A 22,912-nucleotide genomic window follows, 5' to 3' on the forward strand; every position below is an offset into this window, starting at 1 on the left:
CCGGGCCGCTGTGCGTGAGTGGCCTAATTGGGAAGGGGCACCCGAAAGGGCACGCGAACCCCCTTTCAATTTTTCTGGAGGGTTAGTTCTAGGGCCTTCACTAATTATCCTCCTCTCAGAGCCTGCTTGGAGCAATTTCTCAGACTTGAGCCAGGAACTTCATCCTAGAGCACCCTTGCTAGGTAGCCATTCCCACAAAAGGCCATAAAGCCCTGGTTGCTGGAGCTGCTGAGACACTGACATTTGGCCCTACTCTTTGTCCTCTTAAAACTGAGGAAAAGGATAAAAACAGGAGTGGCCACAAGTCCAACCTTGCCTCCCCTGGACACCAGGTCCTCTCTTCTCTCCTCTGCTCATTCTCTGCCCTTGGTCACTTCCAAGCATTGGATGGGTGCAGATACCCTGCCTTTCTCTTCATTTCTTCCTTCCTTCCTGAGATCACTTCATCCCTTTAATCATATTAGAGGTTCCAAGTCATCAAGGACCCTGACTTTAAAGATCGGGCTTCATATACTCAGCATTCACCGCAGTGAATCAAATGTGTCAAATAAGAAGACATGAAATCAGTAGATATAAAGGTTTCCAAACAGTTGATTCAAGGTCCCCAAATCCAGATCTATAAATTGTACAGGATACTATAATAAAGAGGGACAGAGAGGCATAGGATGCTCAAATAAAGTGCAAAAATATGGATGTTTCCAAAGTGGAGGTGAGATGCTATTTATTCCCTTGATCCCTGAGCAGCTTACCGGAGAAAGTTTACTTTCAAGTAATCCCGTAGGGGAAAAGGTCTCAATTTCAAACAACAAAAAAGCAATTCTAAATGCTGTAAACAAAAAATATATATTATTAAAGAAGGTTGGAATGTTCACAGGACTGTCAGAGGGCACATCAGCAACCTGGGGGCTAAGGAGGCAGGAATATGCCCCAATAACATTTCATTAGCCTATTAGCATAGCAGTTAGATCACTGGGTCCACACAACCAACACTGCTGGTAAGACCCACACACAAGACTTTCCTAGACTGTCTACCACAATAGTCTCTAGAAACAATGGCTATTGCAACTGCACTAGCATATGCATTCCATACCATTCCTGCTTCCTTGGATCATTAGCTTTTAGTTCAAAACCTGTTAGCAGAGCCACGTCTCATACCTATGCCTTGACTGCAAGGGCTGCTGTGCATCTGGACAACTGGTTGCCATCTTACTGGAGAATTCTCAAATGATGTGGTCAATATGCATAGATACTAGAGGACCAAAAAGAATAAAACATGCCCTATGAGAACACTGCTGCCCTACAGCAATACCTCACATAAAGCTACCTAGAAAAGTACAGTCTGTCTTTGCTAAAGGAGTAAGAAAGGCCAATTATGCAGGCTCAAAAACCTCTACTGAGAACCAAAAGTATTCCATTGCCTTTATGGTAAATAGCAAACTCCTTAGGCCACCAATGACATTTTAACACAATAGGGTCCCTTCTGCCTTTCTAGCATTGCTCCAATGAACTCTGAAAATTCTCTGTCCTACTACAACCTAGCTAGCTAGACTCTGCTCCCGATCCTTGGCCCAGCACCTGCTTCGGCCTTGGCTATTGCCGCTTGCTTCCCATCCCTGCAGAGCCATCTCATCCTCTGGCTGTCCAAATCCTACATCCTTAAATACTCAGCCCTGAATATGGTTGTCCTTGCTCATGAACACAGCCCTGCTCTACATGCTGACAGTGGTGCATTTTCTTAAATAGGACATCTTTGTTAAGGGAGCCAAAGAGGAAGAAGTCAGCAGTTAATTCTTCCCCCAGCAAGAATACTGGCAGAAAACAGAGATGACATCTCAGCACTGCTCATTAATCTGGGAGTATCTGTATCATATTTAAGAGAACACTGTTGATTATTATGTGTTCGGTTCATTCTGAAAGCTACAAATCCTTCTGAGAACCCCACCAAAAGACCATTGTTCCCATTATACAGAAGGAAAGCCTGTGTGACTCAAATGAAGCCACCCAAGAAACAAAGGACAGACCCAGAAGTCGAACCCCAGTGGACTTGCTCCTGAGACGGTGCTCCTGCTCGTAATCACTAGCTAGTGATTGAGATATCTCCATTTTGTAATGCAAAGGTAATCGTGATCTCTTCAGAAAGGAAGTATTCTTCGAATTTTAAAGCAGACTTTCACAAAATGTTTTATTTTTACATGAAGAATGATTCAACACAATGAAGCATACCAGTATTTCTCTCCCTCTCCCTCCCTCCCTCCCTCCCTCTCTCTCTCTCTCTCTCTCTCTCTCTCTGACTTTATTAAAAGGGAGTTAGGATGGCAACACTTGTTCCTCTCCCTGCCCCCGTTGCAAGAAGCAAGTCAGATACAGCATGTCAGAGAACATCTGCCTCTTTGTGTCTCAGAAACTCACACTGAAACATCTCATAAATTCAAAAGCCTCCATAAAGAAACAAACATTCCCTCCTCTTTTCGATTTAATGGCATGGAAACCGTAATAAATGATGGCATGTCTGAGAATAAATTCCAAAAACGTTAATTTTAAAGAAAATACAATGAGTTGGAGTGACGGGTGTCCACATCCCTGAAATCAAATATAGTCTTCACAAGGGACTGCTTTCAAGACCCTTCCTACCACAAATACCGAAATTCTCAGATGATCAAGCCCCTCATAGAAAATGGCATAGTGTTTGCACATACATCCTCCTATATGCTTTAAATAATCACTACATTGCTTATACCTCATATAATCATTGTAAATGTTATATAAATACTTGTTGTACTATCTTCTTTAGGGAGCAATGACGAAAAGAAAAATCTATACATGGCTAAATACAGACAGTTTTTTTTTTCAAATATTTTGAAAGGTTTGTTGACTACAAAGACACAGAATCTGCAGATACAAAGGGCCATGATGCTCTTATTCAAACGTTTGTAACAGGAAGTTATATGGAAAGGTTAAAAATTTTCAGGGGCCCTAGTCAAAGTCCACTTTTGCTTTTGACTTTTTCATTCTGCTTCTTTCAGCCAACAAGGGTATTTTTGTTCATCTATAGATAGGTGTTTGTTTAACAAAAATTTAGTTAACTTTATTTTAAACTACCTCAAGTGTTTCCTATAGAGAGTGGTAAGCTTCTGAATATCAGTATCTGTATTAGTCAGGGATCTCCAGAAAAGCAGGACCTATAGGATAAATACAGATATATAAAAACAGATTTATCTGCAGTTATGGTATCTAAAATGTCCCACCTATGATCTGCCATCTGCAGGCTAGAAAACCAGGAAAGGTGGTAGTGTAGACAATTAGGAGAGCCACTGAGGCTGAAAATTTGAAATGCAGAGAGGGAGGTACTGATTTAAGTGCTGAGTAGGATACAGATGCCTCAACTCAAGAAGAAAGAGCAAATTCACCCTTCTGCCTCTTTGTTGCACTGTTCAAGCCTTCAGTGGATTGATTGGATGATGCCACCCACCTTGGTAAGGACAACTCTCTTTTATTCAGTCTTCTGATTCAAATGCTAATTTCCTCCAGAAACGCCCTCACAGACACACCCAGACATAATGTCTCACAGCTATCTCAGCAGCCCAGCTACTTGCTCTACCAGTCAAATTGACAGATAAAATTAATCATCACGGTGTGTGATAAATAGGAAGATCTCTATAACTGTACTATGCTTTCAGCTTTCATTGAGAGAAACTATAACATTTTAAAAGATCTATTCTCTGCATTTTTAAAGTGGACATCACTAGAAATTTTATGCCCTCACTGGGGATTTAGCTTAGTGGTTCCACTGCCTACCTCAGAAGTGCAAGGCCCCAACCAAGTTTGATTCCCCAATACCGAAAGAAAAAAAAAAGGAAAGAAAGAAATTTTATGCCCTCCATCTTACACTGCCTTTAGGAAGCAGGTACCACATGAGAAATTTCTTCTAAATTTTTATACTAGAAAATCTACCTGCCTTGAGGACAGTGAAATAGCAATCTTGACTTTTATGTTGCTTTGGCCACTAGGAAACTCATTGCAGATTTGCAGGGTGATGATCTAGGTTAAACAATACTTTATCAACTATTTAGAACTTTATGACTCAGTATGCCTGCTGTCAATGTTTTTGCCTTTCAATTCTAAACTCACCTTTCTTGTCTGTTCTGTGAAAATGGATAAGGCCCTTTATCAGCATGTGCTAGATGTATGTTTCCTTTATCAGCAGGTGCTATACTAACCTGTCAGGCCAGACCTCAGAAGAGGCAGCACAGGAGGAAAGGATTTTGTTTCCTGGTTCTGATGCTTACCCTGTAGTTTCCTGCAGCTTGTCCAGGGTCTTTCCACAGTACAGGTGGCTTTCCCAGTGCCTGTCCTCTGCAGTGCACAGTGGTCATTATTGCCAGCAGCCAGCATCTCCCCGACAACCCCTTGAGTAGGTTTATAGCAGAGTTTCTCTGGTGAGACACCTTCCTGTGAACAGATTTTTCCACAACCTGGAGGGCCGCTTTCCAGCAAGTTCCTGAGGGCTAATTTCTAGATAATTCTGCCAACTCAGCCTCACTGGGACATTTTTGCCATCCAGTAAACCCCAGCTGCACCCTCTCCAACAAGGTCTGGCTCTCAGCCCTCTGATCCACAGAGCATATGTGCATTTTATATTGCCTTCCTGCCCTGACAGTTACACCAATATGGTTTACCCTTTAGATCTACTATTTTTAACATTTATATGTCACTACTTCATGGCACACACACTTTCTTAAGTCTACTTTAAATTATTTGTGGAATTTAAAGGCAATTACTTAATTGAAAGTGTATGCAAATGAGGCTCCTGTCTAGTTAACTTGCTGTAAGAAGTTCTCAGAGAAGAATCAGGCACAATGCAGTAAACTATTTACTTTTTAAGAAGATAATGAGGCTGAGGAGCCTGAATTTTCCATCCCAGATTAAACTCTTCTACAACTGAAATAGGGCCCATGGATGTTGAAATGTTTGTATTAAAAATGACAGAGCTATTAGTGGCCAAATTCCCACCATGGGCCCAAACTGAAAATTTCCCAGGTTAACCATCAATTTCACTACCACTGCCCAGGGGACTGAGAGCTGCGGTGTGGCAGATGTGGTGAGAAGAGCTTCGGCTTTGGTTTGCAACCCCATGATTGCTGTGCACCAATTATAGTATATGCCTTGAGCAACACCTTCATCTCAGTATCTGACAGTGCCTGCCCCCCAGGCTTGTCATTGGAATAAAAAAGAATCACTGAAAATAAATGCCCTTATCACAGTGCCTGGCAATGGAATCCCCTTCTCTCCTTATATTGTTTGCTTGGGCTGCTGTAACAAAGTACCACAGAATGGTGACTTAGAACAGAAACGTGCTGTTTCACAGTTCTAGAGGCCAGAATTCCAAAATCAAGGAATTAGTTTGACCATACTCACTGTGATAACTGTAAAACAAGGATCAATTATTGCCTCTCCTGGATTCTGATAGCCCCATACATTCCTTTCCCTCTGTACATGTCTGTTCCTGTGTGTGAACACTTTCTTTGTATACGAACACTAGTCACATTAGATCAGATAGTAACCTAATAACCTCATTTTAACCTCGTTAATGTCTGAAGAATAAAGCCACATTCTGAGGTACTGAGGTTACCATTTCAACATATTTGGGGAAGGGGGAGGGAGGACAGGGAAATACAATTCAACCTGTATCATTCATCTTTAGTTTCTGTCTAGAATAGCAATGTTACTCCTCCATAACAAAATAAGAGTGTGGAGTACAATTTCTGCTCTGCCAGTTTTCAGAATATAAATCATAATATGCCCATATAGGTAATGCGTAGGTAAGAGCACAATTTAGAAACCTCCTCAGCCCTTCCTTCCTCCCCAATTCTGAGAATTTGCCCTTGTGGCTGCCTTCAGCCTCTTTTCCTCCATCACTGTTGGCCTCTGTCCTCCCCCAGCCCCTTCCTTGAATTTTCATTCCTTCATTTGCCTCCTGCCCTTCTCTTGCTTTCCCTTCTTTTTTTTCCCCCCAGCTTTAATTGAGCTTATTGGTACATTTTAGGGATACAGTACAGTTACATTCATTGTTGGGATCTTGTACCTCTACATGACAGGTCTTGGTTGTCATTTTTTCCCCTTGTCCCTGACTTCCCTTCACCCCCTCCTCCCCTCCCCATCTACAAACACTTTATTTTCATCTTTTCATTTTCTCACATTTTTTTCTTTTCCCTTATTACCCTTCCCCTACCCATCCCACCTTCCCTACACCTTTAGCTCCTTTCTTCCCATTTCTAAATGTCAGTAATGTTATTAGGATCTTATGTATTATTGCAGATTATTCACACCAGGGACACTATTCGGTATTTACACATGTGTGACTTATTTATTTCACTTAGGAGTATATCTTCAATATGTATCCATTTTCCTATGAATGAATCTATTTTCTCGTTCTTTATTGCTTTCCCTTCTTAATCTCATTCCTGGATCAAAAGACTCACAACTGCAAAGCAACTGCTCTAAAATCTCTAGACTCTTTGCAAAGCAAGAGCAACCTAAAAAAATGGCAGAGAGAGGGGGAAGGACATTTTAGGCTCTCTAAAGGGAAAACCCTCACATTCCTATGCTGATGCTCAAGTCTTTATTTGAAATGTAAGAACTATGGATAAAGGAAGTCCATTTGCCACTAATTGCTCCATAGGAATTGCAAGAGTAGGGTGGTATTGGGGCACTGAGCTTCTCTGTGGAAACAGAAGACTCAAGGGAAGGGGCTCTGACGTGTGCCTGTGTGTGTGAAGACATACACTAGGGAAGAAAAAGAAAAGGAAAAAAAACCTAGGAAATTCATTAGAAGCTCCAAAGATTTGTTAAACTAAAGTCTTGGCAAAAATTGCCCGGCACTGCCTGTCTCTCTCCTCCCCACCTCCCTCCCTCCCACCCCCACAGTAAGAACACTCGTTTCTCCCACTTTACAAATCCCAAATAGAAAAAAGGAAGAGCAGGAGAGGCAGCCCCACTGTTAAAGGGTAGTTTCTTTAGAAATAGCTTGTCAATCAAAAGTATTCCAGCTTCTTCTTGCCTCGAACAAAGAATTGGAGGAGACAAGGCAATAAGGGTGCCAAAAGTTTATTTAAAAAGTGTGGGGTAAATTAGTAGGGGAGAAACCAGCTCTGCAGAGCAAACTTGGTCCGAATAAAGAGAAAAAGAGGGTAAAAGCAGTTCAGAGGCAGTGCAGGCTACTGTGCAAACTCACACAGAGTGATAGTGGCTTTCTGTATTGGCCGCTCTATTTTATGCAGTCCATATCTTGTGGGAGCTCAAGTTCTACACATGGTCCTCATGTTGCTTGGAATCTTGTGATTGACAGGACCCGCTCATTTTCCCAGCTTTGCCGTGCCCCACCTCCTTTAACACCACTTTATACAGCCATGTGGATATCCTGCTTTAAAGGAGGGTGAGATACCCCCAAACACGTTCAAAGCCATCTCCCCAACAGTCTCCTTGGGCCTTAATGTATACTAGGATCCTTCTTACATGAAAGACAACTATATTCCCAAGAAAACTGATAAAAGCCAAACAGCTCAGGGCGGAGGTGATATGCTGCATCCTTAATACTCACGAACATTTTCATGAGTCCTGGGCTATTATAGTCACTAGAAATCACCTTAAATGACTGTCCCAGAAGAATAAATTGAACTATATTCACGTTTGTTTTCTCTGCTGTAAATCTCTCAACATAAAGTTTGATGTAAATCTACCTCTATAAAATGGGAACAAAACAGTACCTAGATCACCATGTTGCTAGGAAAAGTAAATAAATTAGTACATCTAAATTGCAGGCTCCCCGAAAATATTGGCTATTGTTTTATTATTATTGACTAAGGAAATATGTGAGTAAAGGGAAAGGAAAAAGTCCTAAGAACTTCAGGTGAAAGGCTCACTGGGGAGATGAGGGAGGGGAAGATCCTGAGAAGAAGATGCTGGGTCAGAAGGGCACAGAGAAAACTAACATCCATATAAATGTATCAGGCACATGACACTCTCTAAGGCCCACTGGAATCATTTTTCCCCCTGGCTTGAGCCCAGCATCTGCTAACTGCTTCGCTGTGGGTAATAAGGCATGAGAAACAAAGGAGCAGTGGGAAGAAATATCCATAAATTGGTATCTGTATCCCTGAATTTTCAAATCTGAGCCAGATAAATAAGGAGCACATGACCCTATAAAGTAGGTGTCCTGGATTCCCTTACCAAAACCTACACTATAGAGTATAAAAAGGCAACATGCAGCAACAGAGTGTCCTGAAGTATGATACAGGTAGTGTGTGGAAAAAATATTGAAATGGGTTTCTAGGTTAAACAGAGCTCTTTAGGATGATTTTCTCAGAACTTCTATCATGTGTAAATGCATTGTGAATCTCCAACGGTGGACACTGTGTGTCCCATTTCCCAAATAAATTTGACTGGAGAAGCTCATTTTTAACAGAGTATCCAGAGACTGGGATGTCTCTCAAAATCCTGGGGTTGTAAGTGAACACTGGCCAATGTCTCCTTGAGCAAGCCAGATAGGCTTTCTGGCCCTTCTGTTTCCTCATCTGAACAGTGAAGAGATTCAATGAATGATTCTTGGCTGACTTCAAGTCAAATGTTCTGTGAGAAGCCGGTGAAGGTTGTGGATCCTCTGCTTCTAGCTGGGCATATACTATATACATCTACTAGATATTTTTCACAGAATTTCAGGGAGTCAAGAGTCCCTTAACTCTAAGTATTCTATGATCTCTTCTACCTCTAAGGTGACGGCAGTACCTGGGTTAAAAGGCTAGAGTGATGGATATCCACTGCTTCTGCCTGTACACCTACCCTTCCCTTTACTTTTGGTAACAACTTACAGTTTCACTTTTGTGAAACCACCTTTCACACTCTCAGTCTGTGTTTCAGAAAAAGCTGAGGACTACTCTCCAACTCTAGGAGTGGACATGTCACTCAAGCTGGACCGATCAAAGTGCCTTATTCACCTGGCCACAGGGAAGGGACCACAGAGCGGCGCAAGGTTGATATGTACCTTCTCTGGGACATATGCTGAGCTACCATGTGGAAGGAATGAAAGAAGAAAAGCGGAGGAGAGGAAAGGAAGGAAAGATTTTCCATTGTAAGCTTGCAGAATGAAAGTCTGTAGTCCTAGTATCCATCCTTGTCATTGAGATGAAGTTATTACTGAACACTGTCTGACTCATCTCTGAAGTCCATGTCTTCCTCTAAAGTATTCCGTTTATATTATCTTCTGTTTAAATTAACTTGCAACTGCAAGAGTGCTGAATAATTCAGATATCAATCTCAACACTCCCAAGGCTGCTGTGAGACTCAATTAAGAGGTTACAGTAATAATGCTGAGTCTACATTCAACAGAAAACACTGTGGGACACATTAACGGATGTCTATGCACCAGTGAGTACTGGTAGGACCCAACTGTGGACCCACATGAGCTGCGCACCAGGAAAGCCCCAGAAACCTCAGTGAATTTATTTCCCCTGCTACTTGCAGTTTGAAATGCCATCCTGGAGCACTTGTGATCTCAGTAGGGGGTAAGGAGAAAGTGTGGAGGGAGTTGTAGAGCCTTTACAGAACCTAATAGAGGCTATCATTTTTTCTTGAAAAATAAGCAGAATATCTACATGCAATTTCAGAAGTTTACACATTCCCTGAAGCCCCAAACTGACTCTCAGGAACCCTTCCCTTCACTTCCGGGAGACAGGAACTGTAGGTTTTGTTAACAAGAAAGGTCCAAGTTTCTCCAAGGATTTCACGTAAAAAGGAAGGAAAAACAGAGGCACCAGGAGGGAAATAGGAGCCTGATCTCCCTCCAAGACCCTGGAGCTTAAACAACTAGCATGGATTGATCTCATTTCCCCTCAGCTTTCTCTTTTGGCAGTTTTCCAACTCCAAGGAATTGTAGCCAGTTTAACTTGTGCCCCATACTCCCTTAGTCAGATTTGCGATTAATCTATACCCTAAAATTTTGATTTCTGCTAAAAAGTCTTCCCTGGAGAAAAAATGCTTCAAACTCCTGTCAGTCAATCATACCTCATCCCAAGGCATGTATCTTAATAAGAAGCATTAGGAATACTTTAACAAAAGTAGATGGGGGAACTGTGACAACAGATGTCCTCTGCAGTCTGGTTTTGTCTGGGCCCACATGGTGGAAGAACTAGTTTCATTTAAAAGCAATTGATTCTAACATTGTGAAACATCTTGCTAAATAATTGTTTTAAGCAGTTATATTTTCCCCAGTTGTGGGAGGTTTTCTAAAAAAGAAGAAAAGAAGAAGAAATAGCCAAGGTTTCACAACCAAGAAACTACTAAAAGTTAGTAATAGCAAAGTTAAATGCTGATGGTTTGACAAATCATCACCTATTTTTCTTCACAAATTTAATTTTTTTTTTAATCAAAGCTGGCTTCTCTCACCACAGCCTAACTGTTCCATTTTTCCAGCCTCCAGAAAGCCTTTGCTTGTGATCAATCTGTGCTTTCCCAAGTTTTCCTCCATACAACAGCAAGGAAGGAGGTGAGCAGCGGAGACAGCCATGCACATTGACACAATCACCCCACTAAGCCAAAGACTCAGATAGTTTTCTCTTGTCCTACATGATTTCAATTCTAGGACCCATGTTAGAAAGGTTCAGATAAATCTCTCAGGTAAACACAATTCAAGCTACAGCCTTTGCCAAAAATAAGAATGGTCTCCTGTGTGCCTATTTCAATCTCAGACTGAAAGCAGATAATAATTTACGTTTGCCTGACTCTTCCACAACATGCAAAGTGCTTTTCTTTATCTTTCTGCCTACTTGAATGTTATACTTAGGACTCCAGAGGCAACACATTAAATCCACTCCATAGCAACTGCATCCTTTATTTCAATGAAACCGAAGTAATCATCATTACCTCCCATCCAGGTGCAGACTGAAATTCAGGCTGGGTCCTCAAGTTCATTTCGAAGGGCCCAGGAGATGTGAATACTTTCAAATGTTTTCCACCATAAATCCTCAGAAAAACACATTTCTTATAAGAAATAAGATTTTTATATTTAAAGCCTACTTTAAATCTAGTTCATTTTGTTTCAAAAGACTTGTTTCAGGGCCAGGGATTTAGCTCAGTGGCAATGCGCCTGCCTCATAAGAAGAACAAGGTCTTGAGTTCCATCTCTGGAACAAAAAAATAAATAAAAGATTTGTTTCAGTATGAAAGTCACTCAACTTGGTATATTTATTAAAACATCTTTGGCAAAGGCCCTAAACCATCAGCTTCCATTTGCTGTAGGTATATGGCAAAGACCTGCATTCTAGGATCTGTGCTTTATAAATGACCTTATATGCTGGCCTAGCCTCAGACATACAGGGTAGACTTCACTGAAGCATCACTATCATAGGATGCCTAGGCAGGTTATATTTGGTTTCTCCCCACAGTTCTAGCACCTTCTTATGCTTTGTAAAATCCTTTGAAAGCTTCTCTTTGTTCTCCTTTCACAGACCACATCTTCATGTTGCCTTTTGGCTCTCCAAAGCCCTTGCTTTGGCACCCACAAAACCTTATCAAAGGGCTCTGGACTCTGAGCTACCTTCCAAGAATGGGGAGTTTTAAGACCTTGTGCTACAAGAACAAGCTCAGTCTGTTACAAACTGTTCTGTGCCATGGAGATGTCAGGCACCATCTGGCAGGATGTTGTTGCCTCTCCCTAGCAACTGCTCCCACATTCTTATCTTTGGTTACCTTGACTTCTTCCCTAGTTACCAGCACTTCCCATCTCTAGCACATCTCTGACACCACCTTCGTGGATTCACAGCTTCCCCCAGGGAACTCCTAGGGCCTCTTAAAAGCAGTTCCCACTGATTCTGCCTCTTGGATCACAGATTCCCTCTCAGCACAAACTGGTTTCAATCTAGCCAAGTCCACAAGATCCGTTAGTCAAAACCACCAGTTCTTGCATTTTATTTCAGTGTTGAATAGTTTGATCAACCAACCCAGTGGATCTCAATCTTGGACACACATTTGAAACTCCTGGAAGAGTATAAGAACTATGAAAACCCCCAGGTACTAAACCTAGACACTCCGATTTAGTTGGTTGACAGGAGAAAGGCAGTTTTAAGCTCCAAGTGTGGTTCAAAGGAGCAGTTGGGGTATGAATCATTGATCTTACCCAAGAAATGCACAGTGAGGAGCCTCCTTCCACATGCAAAAATTAATTTCTCACTCAAAAATGCTTGAACAGACACAAATACTGACGTTATCTCACTTTAATTTATCCCTCAAGGTTTTTTAAATTTTCTAATATTTAATAAAATACATTTATAATAATATTTTATGAAAACCAAACCAATTTTTTTATCCTTCAGGACATCTCCAAGGAACTGCATCATTATTCAATGAATGTAGACTTTGTCTATGTGACTCCCTGGTTGAATATTATGCACCTTTCAAAACCATCATTCTTGTACGCCTCCAAAGTGCTATGTAAAAACCTGAAATAATCTGTTATATAATAAGAATGTCATCAGCCATTTTTCTAATTAAATTTTCACAGTTGTTCACCTAACCCTCCATCTCTTACTATTCAATGTGAGGTCCAGGTACTAGAAGCAAATTAAAAATGCAGAATCTGTGGTCCTATTCCAAATAAGTGAATCAGAATCTGCATTTTAACTAGACACTAAGAATAAGCTCTAGTTAGAGTCAAGTAAGCACCACCCAGGAAACTGCTTTTACTAATTTTAGTATTAAATAACTTTCTTCAAGCTTCTTCCTGTATGGCCTTAGCACTATCCTTCACTGAATTTTCCTCCTTGGAAACAGCCCAACTTCAGCTGCCAGGACCATGCTCTCCTTGACCATACCACTGTAAAGCCTCCTCTGTTTATCTCTGCCTGAAAGCGCCAATCCCATTTCTTAAAATCTCAACACATCCTCTTCTTTCCAAAGTCTTTATAGATCTCACCATCTCAGTGGTCTTAATTTTATAGCCCCTAATTTTATAGCACTTACCTATGCATTTCTCCAAGTTGGGCTGTTCCTGTTTATCAATTAACCCTATTATGCCCTTCACTTTTCAAATAATTCTGCCCTATCTCCCTCACTATCCAATCACTTGCCTGCATTTCTACCTACCATGGGGCTTCACACATAATATATTCAACAAACAGTGTTTGGCTTTGACTTAGATTTCTGATGGCAAACTATATAACATTAAGAAAAAAAAACCTATAAATCTGAGTCCAGACACCAGTAAAAAAATTTACAATCTCTAAGTTTTGCTGGTATTAAAACTTCCAATATTCTGCACACATGAGTCGCAAAACAACATACTGCATAAATAGATGCTGGATTACAATAACTAGAGAAAATAAATATCAAAAATGAAGCAAGACAACATAATACTAGATATCAACTAACAATGTAAGTAGAAACATATCATATCATTGTTACTAAGGACAACTAATCAAATAAAGATGCTTAGGTGCCAACAGCTGCCGCTGGCCAAAATGCATTAGCAGCTAGGCCTACGATGTGCAAACAAAAAGGACAGAGGCTTTCTGGGTAGAATTGCCTCTACTAGGATGTGGACAGTCCCAGAACTCATTCCATCCCACCCCTGGTTAGAGTGACCCCATGCATGGCAGCAGGAATATTCATGTTAACTCCTTTATTACTGCTTTCAGAGTTCATATAAATATTAATTGAGAATTAACTGTGCATCCTGTATTAGGCCCTAAAAATCTGAAGATGACAACGGACTGTCCCTAAAAGGTCATTTTAGCACAATATGGGAAATAAGTCCTAGAGTACTACAGTACTGTAATTCAATGTAGTACTATAATAATAGATTACTGTATTCCATCGTAGTACTAGAGTAACACATGGCATACATGGTATTCATGGAACACAACAGAGACTGTCAGACTCAACCTGTTGCAATCAAGGAGAGCTCTTTGGAGATGGTGATGCCTGAGCTGAGCCATGGAGAAGTCAAAGCAGTGAGCCAAGTGAAAGATGAAAAACTGATATTTCAGTTAGGGGTAAGCATATAAGGAAAGGAAAGACTTGACAGATACCATGATATGTAGAAGGAGCCTTAGTTAGTAGGATTACTAACTAAGTTAGTTAACTAGTAAGTAACTTAGTCCTGCATTGTAGAACTAGGAAATGATGGGTCTTTCCACAGAAGTAGGATCATTTGCTAGTTGATGAACTTGAGTGCAAAAGACCTTGGACTTCATCCCAAAGGCAAAAGAAGCATATTCAGGCTTGAAATAATTAATGCAATTTCCTAGGTCTAATATGCAAAGTAACTACAGCTTTGATTCTACATGAACTACAATTGTATTAAATCATAGTGATATGGCTATTTATACACTGATTCAAATATTTCATGGGTCATCTCTATTGATGGGTATTTAAGGAAATGAGCTCTGAGATAAATCCTTTCCAACCAAGATTCTATTTTCTGATTCAAAATGTCCAGCAAAACTATGAACCCATGGCATGGAACTGACCTCTGGAATGCATTAAACCATAATATAGGACAAACACCACAGTGTAATCAAGGTAGAGTAGTAGTAAAATGAAAAGGGTATTAAAAGTGCCAATTAGAGCTAGGGATTTAGCTCAGTGATTCCGCTGCCTGCTTCGCAAGCAGAAGCTCCTGAGTTCGATCCCTGGCACTACAAAAAAAAAAAAAAAATAGCCAATTAAAAGCCAATTGAGGACAGGAACCTACTGCTTCTGACTCCTAACAAACTTCTTTTTCTAGCAAACTATATGTTTTCTCCAATTACAGCTCATCGTGTCAGACAAATTTATATGTTTGTTGTTTCATTATTCTTTGTTTTAATTTAAAATGTTTAATGGTTTTTTTATTTGCAACCAACCAGTTCAGTTATTTGCTTTATTCCTGCACATGCATGCCCCCCCACACATTTTTATTGAATCTTCATAGGTGAGATACTATGATTTTAGTATTGGCATTTTTGTGAAATTTTGTCTCAATATAAAAAAAATTGTTAGTCTGAATGTTCCAAATATTAACACAGAATAAAAATACAAGCAGGAAAGAATTCTGTTGGGCACAGGCAGGAGACAAAACAAATTATACTTACAGCTATATATAAGCTGCAATCACTCAACTGCCTGCCTTTACGTTATTTGTATATCTCCAACCTGAACCATGCATACTGGTTTTCCTAATGACTTCTAATCTGTGCTAGACTTTTCAAAATAGATGAAACCAATTAATGTGAAATTAACATAGCAGCCCTCTCCTGCCAACCTCATCATATTTCAATGCAGTGTTTCATCCTTCTCTCTTATCTGGGAGTGTATCATTTTCTTGTAGTGTTGAAAATAGACCCATATTTACATGGTGTTTAGTATTTACTGAACCTTAGAAGTAATTTTAAGGAGGAACATGCAGTAATAATAAAATTGAAAATACTGGTAAAGAGGTAAGTGTGATACTTTAGAAAGGAAAAGAAGCAGAAGAAGAGGTATTGGGAAGACACTGGGTCCAAACTGAAGGGACAACATGTTTCCCCATTTGCTAGTGAGGTGGTGTTGGATAGTTCACTTAATCATTCAAATGAATCACACCAAAATGCAAAATAGGAAAAATAATAATAATACCTGTTTCATAATGTTGTTGACAAGGTTTTTAAAGAAATTTATATACTAATACACAAGTTGTATTTGAATATGCTTTGTCTCCCAAAGGTTCATGTGTTACAAGCTTGGTCACTAAGGTGGTGGTATTAAAAAGTGGTGGGACCTTTCAGAGGTAAGGTCTATTCAAAACCCCTCCCACATTACAAGCCCCTCCTACATCTCTGACTTCCTGTCTCACCATGTGATCTCTCCCTCTCACATGCACCTTCACCATCTTCCATGAGGTCCTTATAACACTTAAGCTATGGTAGCCACATGACCTTGTGTCTCCAGAACTGTGAGCTTAAATAAACCTCATTTTTTTTTTTCTGTACCAGAGATCAAACTCAGGACCTTGTGCTTGCCAGGTAAGCCTCTTTTCTTATAAGAAAATAACCATATGTATTTCATTATAATAGAAAGAGACTAATATATATACTGTGATTAAATCATAGGTAGAAACATAGGAAATTATACTGTCAGCTATTATTAATATATTGTCATCATTACAGGGCAATATACTTCATTAATTTCATTAATGCTCAAGAAATAATTTCATGTGTTATCATGGAATATTTTACACACACACACACCTCTTTTTCCATGCTTTGAAATATGAAGAGGTGAGAAGGGACACTCTTCTCAAGAGATTATATTATAAAGATTAATTACCAGAGAAGCATGATGTTTCAGACAGTATTGATTGAATGACTCAAGCTCTATTTCTAGCTTCTTCCATTGTTCCTTTTCGAGATTGTCATGGTCACATGACACAGTTCAGCTGGATAAGCCTTATTCTTTCTTCCTGTTAACATGTTAGCAGGAGCAGCCCTAAGAGAATCAGAGAAATTTCTTTGGTGTAAAAAAAACAAAAGTGGAAATAAGGACTAAAATTGGGGAGATTGTGTCAGGAGTGTCCAAAAGTTGTGGGTTTCTTCCTATTTTTGGCAAGGAGGATAGGTCACCCGTATGTCTAGGATTATATGAATGTTTGGACTTTGCCTAATGGGAAAGACATCTTTGGAATAGTATCTTCTTAGTCATGTGGCAAGAATCCACATAGATGACTAGATTGAGCCTGTTTAAAATGGCACCTTTGAAATATTGGTAGTCCCAGTGTCTGGTTATCTACCCAAAGACCTGCATTTTAGTGTTTTTTTTTTTAAATCCACTTAATCTGTCTGAACCTTTCTCCCAACTGAACTCTGACTTTCATGCTCTAAGAAAATTCTACTCAGCCATAAAGAATGAGAAATTAGAGTCATTCATAAGAAAATGGATACATATTGAGGATATATTACTAAGTGGAATAAATAAGTCACACATGTATAAATACTGAACAATTTATCTGGTGTGCAAAACTATAATGGTACATAAGATCCTAATGGTATAATTGACAATGTGAAATAGGAAGCAAAGGGCTAAAGGTGTAGGGGAAGTGGGAAGTATAGGGGAAAGGAAATAAGGAAAAACAAAAAAAATGAGAACATGAAAAAAAAGGAAATATCCCACAGGACTGGGCCCTAGTCTATCTTCCATCTAATATATATAAATTTCTCAGGTGGCTATCTTATGTAAAACAGAGTAAAAAATTATTGTACATACCTTCTATTAAATCGTAAAGAAAACATAAAAAAGCAGATAGAGAATAGGAAGCAGGGAAAAGTTAATAATTCCCCAAATTATATATACCATGGTTTCAAAAATATACAATATACATACTAATTGGTTTCATTTATACTGCTAGGTATTCTTAGTTCATTGAAAAGAAAGCTTTGTGCTATTATCTGTTTCTTTTTTGTAAGAGTCTTTATTTGCCTATGACTTTTACTCTTAAAATTTTGGCCATTCTTTTAAGATTATGGTACACAGTATATTAACTAATGTTGTCTTTAATTTGTCATGATGTTTTCTCTTTTTTTTTTCACAGAAGTAAGAAAAATATCTTTAAAAGTATTTTCTTGCCTGACAAGCAGTGTGGACCAGAGTGACAGAGCTGCAGGCAGATCCATCCAGGGCCCCATCCTGACCCCAGGGGCTTCAGCATACAAGTTCAAAGGCCTGCCCAGAAATGAGCTGTACAGGTGCACAAGCAACAACCAGAGGCTCACCCAATACAATCACTAAGTACATAGAGACCCTAGCCAGAAGCCTGCTCAGACACCAGGGACTGGGGTACACAGCCCCCAGACAAAGGCCCTCCCAGACAACTACTTAGGGGAGCAGGTCCTAGCCAGAAGCATGCCTAAATACCATCCCAAGTGTGCACAGGACCCAGCCAGATGCCCAGCCAAACAACAGATCAGCTCAGGGATACAGAAGGCCATCATTCTGAACCCAGGTATTGGTGCTCTGGTGAGCAGCAGAGAAGAGGCCATTTGGTGGCTTGCTGAGCAAAAAGTTGCCTCAACAAAGGCACAGAAGGCTGCATCTGATGAAATGAGAAGATACATAAACAAGTCTAAAAACCAGACTTCCAGATCACCTAAGGAAACCCCAAAGGGCAACAAGATGGAACAGTCTGATATTCATCCACCCGGAGGCCCTGCACTGGCATTAAAAGAGGATCTTGAAAAAAATGAAATCATAAACAATTTCTCAGTAACAACAGAGATTGTGCCCTTAGTGCGATATATAATTAATAAATCTAGAGAAAACACAGATAAATAGCTGAGAAACATGATGGAATTCCAACATATGAAACAAATGGAATCCATAAAACAGATGCAAACAGATTTCCAGGAGATTAAAAACTCCATTAAAAGTTTATTCAGCAGAATGAGCCAATGTGAGGACAGAATTTCAAATAAGAAGATAGGATTGCAATTAGTGATGAGGCAAAGAAAAATTTCTTAAAAATAGTAAGGAACCATGAGAAATCAATCCAGCAGCTACTTGACAATGCAAAGAGAATAACATAAGACTAATAAAAGTCAATGAAGGAACAGGAGAGAGTGTAGATGACATAAAAAAAAAACTGTTCACAGAAATAGTGGCAGAAAACTTCCCAAGGAAGGGAAAAAGAAGACATATTGATAAGTGAGGCATATAGGACTCCACTAGCCATAATTTTAAAAAACATCTACACATAGGCATATAATAGTTAAGATTCTAGAAAACCAACAGAACAAAATTCTACAAGCAGTTAGAGAAAAAAATGAAACAAATCACATATAAAGGAAAGCCCATTACAATCACAGCAGACTTCTCAACACAAACTCTTGAGACAGGAGTGAAGTGACTTATTTCAAGCCCTAAAGGAAAAAAACTCCAATCCAGATTGATGTACCCTGCAAAACTATCTTTCAAAATTGGTGGAGAAATAAGATACATTCATGACAAAGAGCACCTGAGGAACTTTATGAATATCAAACCAGCACTCCAAAAATTTTTAAACAATATCCTAGGAAAAGACAATGAGGATCACATCCCAGGAAGCCCAGCAGAATGAATCCATCAAGCACAGCCAGAAACTAAACACAAAGGGGGAGAATCTAACAAAAAGAACAAGTCATGACAAGATAACTCAGTACGTATCAGTTATAACCATCAATGTTAATGGCTTATTAAATAAAAAAGACTGGCAGAATGGGTCAAGAAGCATTAATCCATCAATATGCTGCATACAAGAAACACATTTAATTCAAAAAGAAACTCATAGACTGAAAGATAAGGAGTGGAAACAATACTCCATGTGACAGGAACCTGAGAGAAAGCAGGAGTAGCTACCCTCTTTGCAGATTAAGTGGATTTCAAACCAACACTGATTAAGAGAGACAAAGAAGCATACTATATCCTTGTAAAGGGAACAATCCAAAAATAAGAAATTACAATCATAAATATATATGCACCAAACACTAGTGCTCCCAACTATATAAAACAAATACTAACAGACATAAAAAATCAAATAAGCACTAATACAATAGAAGTAGGGGATTTCAATACTCTATTGTCACAAATAGATAGATCAGCTAGACAAGAAATAAGTAACAAAGTACTAGAAGTCAATCAAACTATTGAACAAATGAATTTAATAATTGTTTGCAGACTGTTCCACCCCACAAAATCAGAATACACATTCTTCTCAGCTACACATATGTTGACCTCCACAACAGACCACATACTCACTCACAGAACATGTTTAAGTAAGTGCAAAGGAATTGAAGTTATCCCCAGTGTATAAGCAGTCCACAGTGCAATAAAATTGGAGATCAATAGCAAAAGAACCAACAAGAATTCCATAAACACAAGGAAATTGAACAACACACTTCTGAATAAGCAATGAGTCACAGAGGAAATTAAACAAGAAATCAATCAGTTTCTACAATTAAATGACAAGGATAATACAACATATTGGAATCTATGGGACACAATGAAAGCAATCTTATGAGGGAAATTCATAGTAGTGAATACTCATATCAGGAATACAGAGCAAACTCATTTACACAACCCGATGCTGAACCTCAAGGCTTCTAGAAAAAGCAGAGAAGAACAAACCCAAAGCTCATACAAGGGAGAAAAGTATAAAGATTAGAGCAGAAATCAATGCAATAGAGACTAAGAGAATGATACAAAAAAATCAATGAAGCAAAGCATTGGTTCTTCAAAAAAATAAACAAAACTAACAAACCCTTAGACAACCTTATCAAAAGAAGGACAGAAAGGGCCCAAATCCATGCAATTAGGAATGAAAAAAGTAAAATTACAATGGACCCAGAAGAAATCCAGAGGATCATCAATACCTACTTTGAGAATCTATATGCCAATAAGATGGAAAATACAGAAGAAATGGACAGATTTCTGGATATGTGCAAATTACCAAAGTAGAAGGAAGACAACCCAAGAATTCTAAACTACCCACTATCAAATCAATGAATTTGAAAACACAATTAAAAACTTACTAAGTGGAAAAACCCAGGCCCTGATAGCTTCACTGCCAAATTTTATAAGACATTTAGAGGAACTATTACAACTACTGTTGAAACTCTTCAATGAAACTGAAAGAGAAGCAATACTCAAAAATTCATTCTTAGAAGCAAGCATTACCTTGATCCCCAAAGTAGAGAAAGACCCAACAGAAAAAGAGAACTATAGGCTAATCTCACTAATGAACATAGATGCAAAAATCCTTAATAAGGCAAATAGAATGCAGAAGATCATCAAGTAGATCATACACCCTCATCAAGTGGGATTCATTCCAGCGATGCAGGGATGGTTCAACATACACAAATCAATAAATGTAAATACACTATATTAATAGAGCCAAGGACAAAAACTACACGAACATCTCAATAGATGCAGAAAAAGCATACAACAAAATTCAACATGCATTCATGATAAAAACCCTACAAAATATTGTAATGGACAGACTACCTCAATCTGATGAAAGCCATCTCTGAAAAACCAACAGCCAAAATCATACTAAATGGTCAAAAATTGAAAACCTTCACACTAAAATCAGGAATAAGACAAGGATATCTACTATCACCACTCCTGTTCAATATCATTTTGGAAACATTAGCCACAGCAATTACACAAGAGAAAGAAATAAAAGGAATGAAGATAAGAAATTAAGAGGTCAAATCATCATTATTTGCAGATGACATAATACTCTTATATAGGAGACCCCAAGAACTCCACCAAAAGTTGTTTAGACTTAATAACTAAGTTCAGTAAAGTAGCTGAATATAAAGCAATACACAAAAATCAATAGTTTTTCTATACATAAACAACAGACTCACTGAGAGAGAAATGGGGCAAATAATTCCTTTCACAATAGCATCCAAAAATGGAAATACCTAGGAATCAACATAAGGAAAGAAATCAAGAACCTCTAATCTGAAAACTATAGTGTTCTAAAAAAAAGAGATCAAAGAGGATATCAGAAAATGGAAAGACATCTCTTGCTACTAGGTAGGGAGAATCAACAGTGAAAATGGCCATACTCCCCTAACTGTTATATAGATTCAATGCAATCCCAATTGAAATTCCAGCAGCATACTTTACAGACCTTGAGAAAACAATCCAAAATTCATTTGAGACAAGAAGAGACCTAGAAGAGCAAAAGCAATTCTAGGCAATAAAGCCAAGTTAGTGGGCCTCACAATCCCCAACTTGAAACTATACTACAAAGCTACTGTGATAAAAACAGCATGGTACTGGCAAAGAAACAGACCTGAGGACAAGTGGAACAGATTAGAAGATGCAGAAACAATTCCAGATACACTCAGCCACCTCATCTTTGACAAAGGAGCCAAACACCCTCATTGGAGGAAAGATAGCCTCTTTAATAAATGATGTTGGAAAAACTGGGTTTCAACTTGACAAAGATTAAAACTAGACCTATATTTCTCACCATACACTAAACTAAAATCAAAATGGATTAAAGATCTGAACATTAAGGTGCAAACACTAAACTGTTGAGGTAGGCCTCTTGAAGACATTGGTATAGGAAAAGATTTTATGAACAAAACCTCAGTTTCCTGTGAACTAACACAAACAATCAACAAGTGGGATGTTTTCTTATTATAAGGCTTCTGTACAGCAAAGAAACCACCAATAGTGTGAAGAGACAACCCACAATGTGGGAAAATTTTTCACCAGCTCTTCCTCAAAGGTCTACTATCCAGAATATATAAAGAATTTAAACAAACCAGATCTCCCAAATTTAAAGACCCAATCCAAAAACTGGGCATCTGAAATGAACAGACATTTCTCAGGCAAAGAAGTAGAAGCAGGAAATAAATATATGAAAAATGTTATGCATCACTGGTCATTAGAAATGCAAATGAAATCAAAGCTGAGATTTCACCTCACCCCAGAAAGGGTGACTGCTATCATGAAATCAACCAATAACAAATGCTGGTGGAGCTGTGGGGACAAAGGAACCCTGCTCCACTGCTGGTGGGAGTGTAGACTTGCAACCCCTGTGGAAATCAGTATGAAGATATCTCAAAGACTGGGACTGGAAGTCCCATTTGACCCAAATATTGGGTATATTCCCAAAAGGATTAAAAGAATCATATCATGGCCATATATATGTATCCATGTTCATAGCAGCCCAGTTTACAATAGGTAAAACTTGGAAACAGCCCGATTACCCATTAACTGGAGACTGGATAAAGAAAATGTGGTGTGTTTTTTGTTGTTGTTGTTTTTGTTTGTTGTTGTTGTACTGGGGATCAAACTCAGGACTTTGAGCTTGCAAAGCAAGTGGCAGAACCACTGAGCTTAATCCCCAGCCCAGAAAATG

This window comes from Fukomys damarensis, unplaced genomic scaffold, assembly GCF_012274545.1.
Source record: "Fukomys damarensis isolate Sample0158 unplaced genomic scaffold, DMR_v1.0_HiC HiC_scaffold_6, whole genome shotgun sequence".
In the NCBI taxonomy this organism is placed as follows: domain Eukaryota; kingdom Metazoa; phylum Chordata; class Mammalia; order Rodentia; family Bathyergidae; genus Fukomys; species Fukomys damarensis.